We start from the raw sequence: 16717 nt of genomic DNA on the forward strand, positions 1-16717 counted from the left end.
ATTTCTTGCCTCACTTTCATATGGAGTAAGTGTTCTTGATTATAAACACTTTCAAGTTCTCTTCTTCCACCAATGGGGGAAAAAGAGTAAACTTTCTAATTTGGGAGTACACTTTCCATTTTAGTGTCTCCTTCCTCTCCATCATTTTATTCTCTATTTTTCCATTCACATTTCTTTCATATACTATGAACCCAACAATTTGAACTGAGATTTTCTTAAAATATAATTCAATTCTTTTCGCTGTATTTCTTCTTGTCTGTAGAGGGAAGGGTCTTTGGTTGGTTGTGTTCCAATTTCTTTTGACTCGAGGGTATATTGGAAACCACTTCTCTACTTTACAAAGGTAGATTAAGGTAGGCATACATCCTACCATCCCCAGACCCCTCTTGTGGGATTATACTGGGTTGTTTTTATCTACTAATCAATCAGCCAGTTTTGCTAAGCAATTTAATTGCCAAGTTCCTACTTTCTTAATGAATTTTAGTTGTGGATCTGCACTCTTAAACATGCATGTTATAAAACTTAGGATTTTGAGGATACTGTGTCCACTTAAGAGTCTATGAAGATCTGATTTAACTGGATTACTTTATATGAAATATGCCTCACCCAAGATAATCTCAGCAGAAGAAAGATTCAAATAGTAAATAGGTGCTACATATGCAATTTGGATTCTGAAGGTGTAACATCCCTTCTTGCATTGTTCTGTAGCATATGATATTTGGAACATGGTCTTTTCTATTTTGAGAATAGTCTGAGTCATGCCTAACAGTATCAAGGAAGCAGATGGAAGCTGGTGTACATGGGAAGTTGGAAAATCCATCAAAACGGTTTGGGAAATGGTACTCGCTGCTATATTGTGGTCAATCTGGAATGAATGGAATCATTGATGTCTTGATGGTATTTCAACTCCTACACAGGTACTCAAAGCAAAATGCGTACTGTTTTTGTTTAGTTGGCCCAAACAGGCCCATATAACTAGTTGTGTTCAATTTTTGGTCTGTGTCTGCTCCTTAGTGATTGTATATTTGTTTTATGTATATGAGCAAGCACTATATTCCTCTCTTGTAATTTTTGTTTGCATTTTCTGTATGCCTTTAATGAATTACCCTTACTTCATTAAAAAAGAGTCTATGAAGACTTGTCATTGCACCTGTTCCTGTCAAGAACTATTTGCTGTGATCTTCTCCGCTATTCCTCTGCATGTTTCTCTCTTTTTTGGGGATTGAGTTTCGGGTCTCTAGTTTCTTTTTTCATTTGTTGGTATTAGCTGAGAGGTTCGCAGAGATCAGTCTATTGAGAAGCATGCAGCTGGAGATAATGTTGTACCAGAGCCAATTCATGGTCCAACCAATTGTTCTTATGTGCATGTTGATGAACCAACATTTTCTGCTGGGAAATCACCCTTGTGAGGTGGTCAAAATGCTGATGAGAAGGCTTCTGGAGCTGGTGGACTGGGACAGGGTACTCCAGAGGTAGGTGTGTTCACTTGACCCTGAGATTCAAATGGTGTTTTCTTTTCTGGTGGTGCTCATTCTTCTTTCTTTATTCTTTTTTTTGATCTTCCACTCTGATTGCCGAAGATCTTAATCCTTGCCCTTTTGTTAGTTTTTTTTTTGAATTAGTATAATGAAATACTTCGCCCACTGGGTTCAAATACTTTGATATGCTGATAATGCAGCTTACTTCTTCTGATCATAAGTCATTATTTTGCAGTTTTCAACAGAGGAGCTACTGAAAGATCTTGCTAAACAAATTGAATATCTCCAACAGCATCCACAGGAGTATAACGACGAAGTTAAGCGGCAGGTTGGGTTAACTTTTTGGTCCTTCAGTGCTTTTCCTAAATGCTGGCTTTATCTATCTGATGATTGACTCACTGTTTAACACTTCGCAGAGTGAGAGGTTGGATGACATGTTTTGTGACGATATATTTGGAGAATCACCTACTGCCATCACGAAAAAGGTGAGTCTGACTTAGAAAAGTTGTCGGAGATTTTAGGTTGCTCGTTCTTGAAATTTAGCTTGTGTTAGTGTCTAGGCACTAGAAATATGCATGCTTGAAATGTTGGCCATCTTCTGTTCGGATATATTATAGGATTTTGCTATTGGACTATTGTTATTTGTTAGTATTATTATTATTATTCTTACTATTACATTTATTATTATTATTATTGTTGTTGTTGTCATTATTGTTGTTCTTGTGTTGTTATTATTATTATATTAATGTTAATTCAAACAAAATATGAGTATCCCTTTCTTTCCTACTGAAGCCAAAATGCAACGTAAAAATGGGGAACCATTTATTGAAGTGATGACTACAAAAGGTTGAAGGTTATTCCCTTTGTCCATCTTGTTGGGGTGTATTACTTGGTGGCATATTTTTGCTATTACCGTTCAGTTTAATGTATGATATCCAGAAATCATGTATTATTTGTATTGTTTGAACTCTACTGATTCTATGAGCCCCTCTACCTTGCGCTGTATACTCCAAGGGAAAACCCTAATCAATGAGTGAGGGAAAAAAGAGGATTGTTCAGTTTTTTGTACTCGTTCTAAGACTGGATTGTTGGAAATACTTTATTATGCTTATGGAGAGTCCTTTCTTTGTCAAATCAGGCTGTAATAAGTAGACAGATTTCATGTTTGTCTGGTTATATCTGTTTTGCAGGGCAAAGGAGATGGCTTGCCGACTGAGCGCAATTGCCTTCATGATAACTGGAATGATCCGGAAGGGTATTATTGTAAGTGTTTAATCTCACATTTTGCCTGGGTCCTTCCTATTTCAGCTTTACTTCAGAGCCCTGGCACTTCTAAGTTTGACTTTTGTCCATCTTCCTTGATATTTGCTCATGACAGCCCCTTTGTGTTATTTGATATATCATACTACAAGTTGACATTGTTACCTCAAGAAAGTAGCTTTATCCTTCTGCTTATTTTTGCCAACTTTTGCTTTAATGACTGGTAGCTGTTGGCTTAGTTTGGTGTCTTATTTCTTATCGATTTTTGCAGGATATCGCTTTGGAGAAATTCTTGATGGCCGTTATGAGATTCTTGCTGCTCATGGGAAAGGCGTCTTTTCAACTGTTGTTCGGGCTAAAGATTTTAAGGCTAGACTTGGCCAACCGGAGGAAGTAGCAATAAAAATCATTCGTAATAATGAAATGATGTGAGTTAATCAATTTCCCCACTTTGTGCCAGCCTTCTCGTTTTGGTGGCCTAAAAAATCATTCTTAATAATGAAATGATGTGAGTTAATTTCCCCACTTTGTGCCAGCCTTCTCGTTTTGGTGGCCTAATTTTGTTGTTTCTGCCTTGTCAGGTATAAAGCGGGAATGGCAGAGTTGGTCATATTGAAGAAGCTGGTTGCTGCATATCCTGAAGGGCAAGTGCCGCCGTGTTCGTTTAATTTCTAGCTTCAAGTACCGGAATCATCTTTGTCTGGTTTTTGAATCTCTTTGGATGAATCTCCGTGAGCTCCAGAAGAAGTTTGGGCGTAACATTGGACTCAACCTCAATGTTGTGAGGCGTTATGCGAAGCAACTTTTCTGTGCTTTGAAGCATGTACAAGTTGTGGTGTGCTTCATTGTGATATTAAACCCGACAACATCTTGGTAAGTGTTTTCTAGTATTGTGTCTTTTCCGGGGCCTGCTGATTCTCCCACTTGCATGTCCTTGAGAGTAGCTTTCATTACTTTGCTTTTGTATGCATATGATGACATTTCTGGATTCAATTGTTAAGGTAAATGAAACGAGAAACAAGCTGAAGCTTTGTGACTTTGGTAATGCTATGTTTGCTGGCAAAAATGAAATAACTCCATACCTCGTGAGCCATTTTTACCGCGCCCCAGAGATCAGTAAGTATCAGTTCTCAAGATTTGCCTTTTATTATTTCATGAGCTTCCTTTCACTTTGTTTCTTTTGTTGGATGCTCCTATGTTTTGATCCTAAGTTGTTTTTATGAATCTGTGGTTTTGTTTGTTAATGGTATTTTATCTTGTTGCAGTACTTGGCCTGCCATAAGATCATCCAGCTCATCAGATTAAAGAGATCATCTACCAAAGGTGGTACTAGTCATGTTTGCCATGTGGGCACCAAATTAGGAGGAGTAAAAGTGAGACATGGACATGGATGGATAAGGACTCTGACAAAGAGAAAGACCAAAGTATGAATCATAATTCGTAAGGAGGCAAAGCAAAAACCAAAAGGGCCGATGGATATTTGGTCAGTAGGTTGCTGTTTGTTCGAGCTTTATGCTGGGAAAATCTTATTTCCAGGCCGTTATAATAATGACATGCTCCGTCTTCATATGGAACTGAAAGGTCCATTTCCGAAGAAGATGCTTAGAAAGGTTTGTCTTAAGACATTCTCTATATTACCCCGATCTGATAGAAAATCATTTATGATTTGAAGCTCATAGGCGGGTCAATAATTTGCTATGGACAATTCTTTTATTGTGATTGTATTAGGTAGCCGCTTTTATAGTTGTAATGAGTAATGACATGATATAGCTAGTATATGGAAACAATGATACTCTTTGTTCGTTTTTTATCACAGGGTGCATTTACATATCAACATTTTGACCAAGATCTCAATTTCCTTGGGACTGATGAGGATCCTGTTACAAAGAAGGTATATCTTGCCGACCTGTAAGCCCGTCTTGTCAATCCTTGATACACAATCCTTTATAGTAATGAATGGCAATAACTTTGCTGTACTTCTAAGTTCTGGATGCGCTTGTATTTGTTTGCAGGCTATAAGGAAGCTGATTGTCAACGTCAAGGCGAAAGAATTCAGTTCAATAATTTCAGGTTATCGGGGTGAATAATTAAAGACATTGGCTCTACTGTAGTTTCTCTCGCTCGCACCGGTCACCGGCCCCCGTCGCCGCCGCCGACCGTCGGCGCCGACCCGGCCCGACCTCTGGCCTCCGGCGCCGACCTCCGGCCCCCGGCGCTGCCCTAACGGCTCTCTCTCTCTCTAACGGCTCTCTCTCTCTCTCTTTCTCCATACCCTCTCTCCCTCTCTCTCGCACCGGTCCCCGGTCCCCGGCGCCGTCGCTGACCTTCGGCGCCGACCCGACCCGACCGCCGGCCCCGACCTCCGGTCTCCGGCGCCGATCCCCCCTTCGCCGCCACCTTCCGGCGCCGACCGCCGCTCCCCGCCACCCTCCGGCGCCGACCCTCCGGGTTCAGGGTCCCCGCTGTGCATACCCCCTACCCCCCTACCTGTCCTGTCCGTACCCCCCCAGCGGGGCACACCAGCCCTCCCCCCACCTCGCCCTTCAGCCAGCCAGCCGCCGCCCGGTCTCCAGCCGCCACCCGCCGCTCCGTCTCCAGCAGCCGCAGCTCCAAGCGTAATCCGGTGACTTCTAACCTTTATTATTTTCGTTATTTCATATTCCATTTTATTTCATTATTTCATTATTTCATATTCCATTTTATTTCATTATTTCATTATTTCATATTCCATTTTATTTAGTATTATGCTAGTAGTAGCCCCTGTACCTTGACTTGCGTGGAATTTGTGGACATTGTCTGTTGTCTGTTGTTGCTGTTGCTGTGGTCGTTTCTTCCACTGCTTGGGATTGGGTATTGGCTGGGAACCGGTATTTGGGGTGGTGGGTGTTGAGTCTGGTGGTGTTTGCCCCCTAATTGAGTTTAGTTTTATTTCGGGAGTATTCCTTTGAATTTGTGTGAGCCTTGTATTTCCTTGCTGCTGCTTTGATACTACCACCGTGTATATCTGTATATTTTTCTATACTTTCGTGTAGTTGTGGCTGTGGGCGGTAATGGGTGGATAGGGTCATGTCCGAGGGGGTTGGGGAGTGGGGCCGTGGTGGGGGCGGGGGATGAGGAGAGGGCGGGAGTGGGAGGGGGGCCCAGGTTTGGCCGCGGGGGGGGGGGGGGGGGGGGGGGGGTAGTGGAGGGCGTGACGGTAGGCTGAGGGTTGGGTCTTGGAATATAGGGACCCTTCAGGGTAAGTCCATAGAGCTTGTGAAGATTCTTAGGAAGAGGAGGATCAACATTGCGTGTGTCCAAGAGACCAAGTGGGTAGGGTCCAAGGCTAGGGATGTGGATGGTTACAAGCTGTGGTACTCTGGGAGCGACAGGCGTAGGAATGGAGTTGACATCTTAGTAGATGAAGAGCTTAGAGGTCAGGTAGTGGAGGTGAAGAGGATCAACGATAGGTTGATGACTATTAAGTTGGTCGTTCGGGGGTTTACCCTGAACGTGTGTAGTGCTTATGCGCCGCAAGTGGGATCGGAGGGGGAGGAGAAGATGCGGTTTTGGGAGGCTTTGGAGGAGGTGGTGAGAGGCGTGCCTAGTTCGGAGAAGATTGTTGTAGAAGGGGATTTCAACGGGCATATCGGGGCGCTACCGGGAGGCTTTGGTGACGTGCATGGTGGTTTTGGTTTTGGGGAGAGAAATGAAGAGGGGGCGACCCTACTGGAATTTGCGAGGGCCTTTGAGCTGGTGGTGGTGAACTCGGGCTTCCCGAAGAAGGACGAGCACCTGATCACCTTTCGAAGCGCAGTAGCCAGGACTCAGATTGACTTTTTGTTGCTTAGAAAAGGGGATAGGGCGTTGTGTAAGGACTGTAAAGTCATCCCGAGTGAGAATCTTTCGACCCAGCATAGGCTCTTGGTTATGGATTTGGATATAAAGAAGAATAGAAAGAGGAGGACTAAGGAGTGTAGACCGAGAATTAAGTGGGGCGGCCTGACGCCAGTGAAATGCGTGGGAGATAGGGGAGAGGTTGGCGGGAATGGGGGTGTGGGAGTGTAGGAGGGACGTGGATAGTATGTGGGACAGGGCGGCAAGGTGCATCAGGGAGAATGCAAGTGAGGTGTTGGGTGTTTCTAGGGGCCGGGCCGGGCACCATCGGGGGGATTGGTGGTGGAATGAAGAGGTGGAGAAGAAAGTGGGGACCAAGAAAGGGGCGTATGCTAAGTTGGTGGAAAGTAAGGACGAAAAGGAGAAGCGGGTAAACAGGAAAGAGTACAAGCGAGCGAGGAAGGAGGCGAAGTCAGCAGTTACGGCAGCTAAGACGGCCGCTTTTGAGAGCTTGTATGCAGGGTTACAGGAGAAAGGAGGGGATAAAAAGTTGTTTAGACTCGCTAAGGCTAGGGAGAGGAAGGGTCGTGACCTCGATCAGGTGAGGTGCATTAAGGGGGAGGACGGTAGAGTGTTGGTGGAGGACGGCAACATTAAGAAGAGATGGCAGTCGTATTTTCATAGGCTCTTGAATGACGAAGGGGATAGAGCTATTGTGTTAGGGGAACTAGAGCACTCAGAGGAGTGTCGGGATTTTAGCTATTGCAGACGTTTTAAGGTAGAAGAGGTTAGACAGGCTGTCCGCAGATGCGAAGGGGTAGGGCGACGGGGCCGGATGAGATACCGGTGGAGTTTTGGAAGTTCGTTGGAGAAGCTGGTGTAAGGTGGTTGACTGGATTGTTTAATGAAATCTTCAGGACGGCAAAGATGCCCGAGGCGTGGAGGTGGAGTACCATGGTCCCTCTCTATAAGAATAAGGGGGACATTCAGAGTTGCAATAACTATAGGGGGATTAAGTTATTGAGTCACTCTATGAAGATCTGGGAAAGAGTAGTCGAGGTGAGGCTGAGACGGATAGTGTCTATTTCGGAAGACCAGTTCGGATTTATGCCCGGCCGCTCGACGACGGAGGCAATCCACCTGGTGCGGAGGTTGGTGGAGCAGTATAGGGAGAGGAAGAAGGATCTACACATGGTGTTTATCGACCTGGAGAAGGCATACGACAAAGTCCCCAGGGAGGTGCTTTGGAGATGCTTGGAGGTGAGTGGAGTACCGCTGGCATATACCAGAGTGATTAAGGATATGTATGATGGAGCGAAAACCCAGATGAGGATGGCGGGAGGGGACTCAGAGCATTTCACTGTCCTGACAGGATTGCATCTGGGATCTACTCTTAGTCCCTTTTTGTTTGCGTTGGTGATGGATGTGTTGACGCGGCGCATTCAAGGGGAGGTGCCGTGGTGTATGCTTTTTGCAGACGATGTAGTTTTGATAGATGAGACTCGAGGGGGTGTGAATGACAAGTTAGAGGTGTGGAGGCAAACTCTTGAGGCTAAAGGGCTCAGGGTGAGCAGAAGCAAGACAGAGTATGTAGAATGCAAGTTTAATGACGTGAGGCGGGAGAATGAGGTAGTAGTGAAGTTGGAAGCACAGGAGGTATGTAAGAGGGATAAGTTCAAGTATCTTGGGTCCGTGATCCAGAGTAACGGTGAGATTGACGAGGATGTCTCGCACCGTATTGGGGCGGGATGGATGAAGTGGAAACTCGCGTAGGGGGTGCTGTGTGATAAGAAGGTGCCGCCCAAGCTTAAAGGCAAATTCTACAGGGTGGTAGTCCGTCCGGCCTTGTTGTATGGAGCGGAGTGTTGGCCAGTTAAGAACTCCCACATCCAAAGAATGAAGGTGGCAGAAATGCGGATGTTGCGCTGGATGTGTGGACTGACTAGAGGGGATAGAGTTCGGAATGAGACTATCCGGGAGAAGGTTGGTGTGACTTCAGTGGAGTGCAAGATCCGGGAAACACGATTGAGATGGTTCGTACACGTGAAGAGGAGGGGCATGGATGCCCCGGTCCGTAGGTGTGAGAGGCTAGCGTTGGATGGTTTTAGGTGGGGTAGGGGTAAGCCGAAGAAGTACTTTGGTGAGGTGATTAGGCGGGACATGGAACAGTTACAGCTCACCGAGGACATGACCCTAGATAGGAAGGTCTGGAGGGCGCGAATTTCGGCAGAGGATTAGGGCCAGTTTGGGTCGCTAGTGTAGGGAATTACTTGGTGGGGGTTTTATTCCTGTTATGATTCCGTGTTCCGTGTTTCATGTTTTATTACGAATCTGTGTGCTTTCCTCTGCTTTCCTCTGTTTTATATTATTTATGGGTGCCGTATTTATGTTATGTAATCTGCTTCTGTGCTTTACTATGTGTTTGTGTGGTATCTCGTGCCTTGAGCCGGGGGTCTATCGGAAACAGCCTTTCTACTTCATCAGAGGTAGAGGTATGGACTGCGTACATCTTACCCCCCAGACCCCACTAGGTGGGAGTACACTGGGTTTTTTGTTGTTGTTGTTGTTGTTGCTCTCTTTAAAGATCTAATGGAGAGAATCTATGTGTTAGATCCCGTAAAGAGAATCACTGTTTCCCAGGCATTAGAACACCCATTCATCACAATGAAGTGAATGCCAATTATGTTGTAACTCCCCAAATTTTTCAAATTCGTTATGTGTATTTAATTGATCTTGTTTTATAGTAACTATTTTTTTATAGTGAAAACAATTATATTTTCTGTTCTCGTAAGATAACTTGCCACAAAGGCATTTCTCCGTTAAAGATGGTCACATTATAAAGTCATATAAAATATTTAAAAAGTTATCATTGCTCAATTGTTGTTGATGTTGCTCACGTGTTACTTTGGATACAAGTCTTGTCAGTTGAAGTAGTCTATGTTGCTCGGACTCTTCAAAAATGTCAGTAGGTGCGTGTCGGATTCGTCAAAAATAGTGTCTTTTTGGAGAATTCGACACGGGTGTGACATCAAAACTGAAGAGTCCGCGCAACTTAGGAAGTAGTCATGTATGTGGCAAAAATAGATAATGACAGAAGTCCGGTTATTCACTTTGTCTGTGTAAATGAACCGTATCAATTTCTGTTTACTCAGAACTATGAATCTGTATGTGTCTATTTGCTTTTTCCTCGTATCTGCACTTCTGTTTTTTTTTTTGGTCAAACAGAAATTTTTTTATTTAACCAAAAATGTCAACATTACATTTCTACCCGTCTCTTGGGACTCGGACTGGCCAGTCCTATATTTATTGCTCTATCTTGTCATATTTCTACTGATAATTAGCATTACATGATAATGACAGTCTTCTAAAACCATGTAATAGCAAGACTCTACACAAATCAGCTAGGAAATTTGTTCAGTTGTAGCAGTCTTGGCCTCCATTTAGGGTGTTGTTGTCCAGCACTATGTACCTGCACTGCAACTTCGTGTAGTCTTTGTATGCTCTCTTTGGCTATGTTCTTGAATCTTCTAGCATTTCTTTCAGCCCATAACTGATACACAGTTGCAACATCAGAATCCCAGAATGCCTGCTTGGGGTCTGCTGTTGTGTATTCTTGAAATCAACCATTCTACGTCTCCAGGTGTTCTATTGTATCCTAACCAGTGCAGCCCTCCTTTCCAGATCCTTGTGGAGTAGGGACATTCAAAATACAAATGTGCATGAGTTTCCATGATTTGCTCACTGCATAGCACACATTCAACAGCTATTGTCTTGCTCCATTTCTGCACTTTGTCTGCAGTGCTTAGTCTTTGATGAATCTTTGTCTTGGCATTTGACCCTGTATCATAAGCAACCGACTCCATGCCACTTGAGGGTATTGCGGCAGCATACTCAAATAGCCCCTTTTTATTCTAAAGTTTGTAGGGCCACTAATTGCTTATAGCTCTGTCTGGACAGTGCCCATACCATCTGGCCATTTTTTTGCCTCAAGGATTTTCCTTAATAACCAACTGGCTTGCTTTGGAACTTACAAAGTATCCAGACTGTTGTTTTTGGTCTAGTAAGTATGTATCCAAATCACCCACAGCCTATCCTACTTTTGCTTATTTGCCCATAACAGTTTACAAATTGCAGCTCCATTTCACCTGATTAGCTCAGTCACATTTAGTCCTCCTGCTCTTTGTGGCATGCATACCGTCTCTCAAGAAATCAGAGATTTTCTGGAACACTCATTACTACTTGTCCATAAGAATGTCCTGCAGACTGTAGTAACCAGTGTTAGGATCTTTTTAGGCCAGAGAAATATTTGAGGCAGTCTTCCACTATAGGAGAGGAGCTTGGATGACCAACACTTTCCCCTTGCAATCATTTTTTCCACAATTGGCATGCATTGTTGGACTGATAGCTTCCTAGTTGAGAGAGGAAACCCTAAGTACTTAAATGGCAGAGTACCTAGGGTCAGTCCCAAATCAACCAGTATTTTCTCCTTGATATCAGGATCCACTCCTGCAATATACAAGAAAATTTTTTCTAGATTGGCATGCAATCCTGAAACAGCAGAAAACTGGTTGAATGTACTGAATAATAGTTTAATTGATATCTCATCAGCCCAGCAACACATTAACAAATCATCAGCAAAGCATATGTGAATGATTCCAAGCTTCTCACACCTTGGATGATAATTGAATTGTGGATTCTTTCTCAATTGCTGCAAATTTCTACTTAGATATTCCATAGCTAGGACAAATAAGTAAGGGGACATTGGGCCCCCTTGCCTAAGTCCTTTTTTAGCTTGGAATAGTGGAGTCAAACTACCATTTAAGAGTAGACTATACTGCACTGTAGAGACACATTCCATTATCAGATCAACCAGTTTAGTTGGAATTCTAAACTTTAATAGCACCATTCTTAGAAATGGCCATTCTATTGAGTCATAGGCCTTCCTGATATCAACTTTGATAGTGCATATGACTGACACTCCTTTCCTGAGTAACCTTTCACTAATTCATGGGCTATTATAACATTGTTTAGGATACTCCTTCCTCCAATAAAAGCTGATTGAGCTGGGATGATCAGTTTATCTACTACAGTTTTGAGTCTGTTAGTGAGGATTCTAGTAATCAACTTATATATAGTAGTGCAGCAAGCTATGGGTTTGTATTCCTTAACATAGGAAGGATTGGATATTTTAGGGACCAGAGTGATAGTGGTAGCATTAATGCTTTTCAACATATTAATGCTTTTCAACATTTTACCATTCTCAAGGACCTGTAACACTCCTGCAGTCACCTCTTCTCCTATGATGGGCCCAAAAGCTTTGAAAAATTCTGCATTAAATCCATCAATACTTGGACTTTTATCTACTGGCAGGTCCTTGATAGCCTTTTCTATATCCAATCTTGTCACTGGTAACAAGAGGTCTTGTTGTTGAAGTGCTGTTAAGCATGGTCCTTCCCTTGCAATCTCAAGATCTAGACAAGGCATTATTGTTGCTGATGTACCTAACATATTTTGAAAGAATTGCATAAATTCTTGTTGTACTTGGGCCTGTCAGTTTTTCTCCTTGTTCAGTGTAGATAGATGAAATATTATTCCTTGCTTGTCTTGCTTTCAGATGTGCAAAGAAGTATTTTGAGTTCTTATCCCCATATTTAATCCAAGTTGCTCTAGATTTCTGTCTCAATACCCTCTCATGTACTGCATCCCACTTCTGTTTCTGTAACCTCTTATCTCCCAATTTTATATAATTGATCATTCATGTAGAATTTTATAGTCTTTTGTCTTTTTCTCAACTGTGTTTCTGCTCTCTTCTATTTTATATACTGGCTAGCATCCCCGATTCATTGAAAGTGTAAACTACTTTTTCCTTCAGGATATCCATCAGGGATGTGGGGCAAGATTCAATGATTTAGATGCTTATTAATACTGTGACACCTTCTAAATATTGTGGCTCTCTTGATTCCTCTTCTTCTCTTTTCGAATTTATTTTTCTATTTAGTTGAATTTGGTTTTGCACTAAAAGTTGCACTCCTGAGGATTGCGCAAGTTACGGCCTCTTAGGCTAGAAACGTTAAGCTACCACGAGCCGTATTTCCTCTATTTGGTGTCACTGTTCTTTTTTTCTTTCTAATTCTTAATTTTCTTCGTCAAAAGTATTTTCTAATGTAGTTGCATTACATCTGATCCATGGTGTGGTCATCCTGGAGCAATATATGACTGGAGATGATTAGATGGATCCTTGAAATGAGAGTTGTTTCATTGAGTTCTCAATTTTATTCTGTTGCTGTTTATTTTGTAAGAATAATTTATTCTTCATTCTGTCGGGTGTATTGATTTTCTTTTTCTCTTGCTAGGGCGTGGCTTCATGCTTCTAAAGTTCCAGTAAGTGTCCTTTGAATTTTATTTCTGGAAACCTCGGTGTAATGTAATTCTTCAAAAAAATCTTTGCTGTAATAAGTGGATATCTTCTAGAGAGCTGATAATTTTGATCAACTAACTCAATCCTTGCTACTCATAATAGAAAATGACCTACATGGAACCGTTTGATTGAAATTCTTAGTTAATTTGTAATAATGAAATCGGAATTGGCCTTTTGACTCTCACAAAAATAAACAAAGACAAAAATTGGCATTTTGAATAGAATATATCTCAAGCTTCAGTTGTCCGTTTTGCCAGCTTGAATCTTCGATGCTGTTTAGAAGTTGATATATGTGAAAATTAAGTTATCAAGAGGAATTTTTTCTTCATCCAATTGCTTTTTTTTTCTTTTATTTTTTGTGATGGTGGTGTATTTGATTGTCTCGTATGCACCCTCTACAGCTCCACCAATTCCACCTAGTACTGATAACTCTATCCATCAAGACTTAGGCAGATGAAACGAAATTCATAGTGTTTTTTCCTCCATTGATATCTAAACCTGAAACATCATGCTTTGGCCACACCCTTGGGTTTTAATTGATTCGCTTCTTGTTTTAAGTTGAAGTCCTTACTTCCTTTTAGAAAAACTTTACTCCATTTTGGTGGAAAAAGATCTCACACTTTCCACCCCTTATGTTATGCTTATAATGATTCGTGGATGTCTAAGTATAGAGTTATTTTGGGTTGTGAAAATGATCTTAGGAGTATCGATTTAATTTCTAAAAAATGACCTTCTCAATAAAATTTTTATGTTGATAGTATGATGTGGCATGCCACTTGAGTCAGAGGCTTCTTTGATGTGTATCTTACACACTGTTTGGATGGTGGTTTTTCATGATATGATATGGTATGGTTATTAGGAGAACTATGTTTGTTTTGATTGTTTCTTAAAATGTATGATATGATTTAATTTTATGGTTTGGTAATCATGAAAACCACCATTTTGTTAACCATCAATTAGGTGGTATCCCATGATTTCCTTACTTTTTTTCAATTATGTCCTTATTTAATATTATATAATATTATTTTATCCTTTACCCTATCTTATTTAATTCTACCTACTATCCCGATTCCCACCCCACGACCCCTGTCCACCACACATCCCCACCCCCTAAAAAAATATATTTTTTAAATTTCTCTTTTAAAATTTTTTAAATTTATTCTTATCCTACCACCTACCCCGATCCCACTACCCGTAACCCATTTTTTTTAAAAATTATTATTTAAAAAAATTCAAAACTTTTTCTTACCCCAACCTCACCCATCCCTACCCCTCACCCACCACCTAGCAGCGCTAATTTTTTATTTTTAAAATTTATTTTTTAAAAAAATTTCTTACTCCACCCACACTCCCTATCAGGCCCCCAGCGGCCCCATAATTATTTTAATGTATTTTTTAAAAAAATTCAAAATTTATTTTCATACCCACCCCGTACCCCTCCCCCCACTCCACTACCCCCACCCCTAATTTTTTTTTTTAAAAATAATTCATATTTTTTTTTACCCCACCCCTTATCCTATTAATTCTCATTGTTTTACGTTAAATGTATACAAATATTTTTAAAAATATTTTTTTATTTGTGTAACAAACACAAGAAATTAAGTAAGAAATAATTTATATTTCTAATTTTTTTTTGTGGCGGGGGGGGGGGGGGGAGGGGATTTCAATACGAACCCACCCATATCATACACAAAATATGCATTTAAATTTTGTACTTATCATTGATGGTCACGTCTCAAAATACCAAAAGAAAATGAAATTTGTTACTATAAAAAATGTATCCGACTACATTTAGTTAGATCTACTCGCTAATTGATTTTGTTAGAGTTAACATGAATTTTAACAACTTTATATATTTACATGGCATAATTTATGACAAATATGAAGAAGAAAAATAGTTTATTAATAATTATTGATAAATTTAACATTTATAATAGTTAAGGGCATTTTAGTAAACTTACCACTTACGATACAATATCATACCATCAAACCAAATAATAAAGCTGTTATTAAACAATAGTGGATGATACAATCTATCTAAATATTATATTTTACAGTACTATACAACACAATATCATACCATACCATATCATACCATACCATACTATACCATACCATACAGTGCCGTACATTATGAAACCATGGCAAACCACCATCCAAACAAATACTTAGGGTGGGGGTGGGGGGTTGGTATCTAAAAAGGATGTTTTTGGAATGTTATTCTAACATTAGTGCAAATGGATGCGAGGGAGAGGCTCTTACTTTCTTTAGAATTGAACATAGAATTGGTTTCCTTATAATTTTAAAAACATTCCCTTTACTATTTCTTTCTAGACTGTTGTATCTTGAGCCCAGGGTCTATCTGAAACAACCTCTCTGTCTCACATCTGAGGTAGTGTTATGGACTGCGTACACCTACCCTCCCCAGACCTCACTTGGTGGGAATTTATTGGGTATATTGTTGTAGTAGTTTTAACAACACCTTTGTGGATTGGAATGACACTTACCTCAACTTTAACCCTTGATGAAAGGTGTCAAGAGAAGTTATCAAGCAATGGATATTTTTTATTGGGTAACTGGTATGATTTGCTGTTACGATCCGAGGCTACCCCCTAGTAGCGACAACGGTGCTTACGGTCATAAGTGACCACAAGCTAACCCATGAGCTAGTAATTTCTCTGAGCATCGAATATCATAATAATAAAGGACATGCGCGGAAAATAACTGATAAATGCATAAGGTCAGAATACTGAAAATATGATAAATTCAAAAGTCTGTAACGTTTGATAAAATACTGAAACATAACTGATAAGACTGATGAACTGACCAATTGTTCAAATGACTATCTAAATGTCTGAAAGCCTTTAAATTGATTGAGGAGTTGATGGTATTGGATCCAACTGACTCCAACTGACTAACTAACTAGAAATACAAAAATAACTGAATAAATATAATAGGTCCTCGATAGATGAAGACTCACCACTGCTACTGTTGCTGAAGCGCTGGACTGGCTAAGTACGATCGGGAAACTGAGCATTGAAACCTATGATATAAGACATCATAACACAAATAAAAGTATGCGGTCAGTACTTCGAATGTATTGGCATATGCGATGAGAATAGGCTGAAATGTATGGGGTACTGTACATGCAAAATAAGGACTAACTGTATAGCATGAGATAACTGAACATGAATGCATGGAAACTAAAATATCTGAGAATGCAAGACCAAGAATATATATATATATATATATATAAATTTCTAAAATAATCTGTAAACTGAAATACTGAAAATCTGATAACTGAATGACTGGTAATCTTTATGCTTTGGTCAAGCTGAATTCTGGAATGAATACCACACTGAGACTATGGGAGGTATCATCTAACTGACATGCCCCAATCTGAGCTAATTAGGGTCCAACCTATAACCCTAGTTGGAAGGTTGTCAGTACCATGCCATGGGTACTAACACTGGCTGTGTGGATACACTAAACTAGTGTCCCGATGGACTAAGGAGTCACCCTATACTGGCAGGAAACTCATGTGATATGTCAACCCTAAACTGGTAGGAAGACATCTCAAACCTACGCTAGCTACGTAGTTCGGTAACTCAGGGATTGCTACTAAGGGTCAAACCTTAAACTGGCAGAAATACCCCCATCCCTGGATTCGCTCAGTGCTGAATCCTACTCTCAACTGAATGACACTGTTTACTAAACTGAACTAAGCTTAACTGAGAAAACAACT

The 16717-nt window shown here is 40.9% G+C and overlaps 1 pseudogene; it reads left to right on the forward strand.

Moving 5' to 3' along the window:
- The first annotated feature begins 783 nt into the window (after nucleotides 1-783).
- Nucleotides 784-9227, forward strand: LOC107874203 (annotated as a pseudogene).
- Nucleotides 9228-16717: the final 7490 nt, after the last annotated feature.

Source organism: Capsicum annuum, chromosome 6 (genome assembly GCF_002878395.1).
Source record: "Capsicum annuum cultivar UCD-10X-F1 chromosome 6, UCD10Xv1.1, whole genome shotgun sequence".
NCBI lineage: Eukaryota > Viridiplantae > Streptophyta > Magnoliopsida > Solanales > Solanaceae > Capsicum > Capsicum annuum.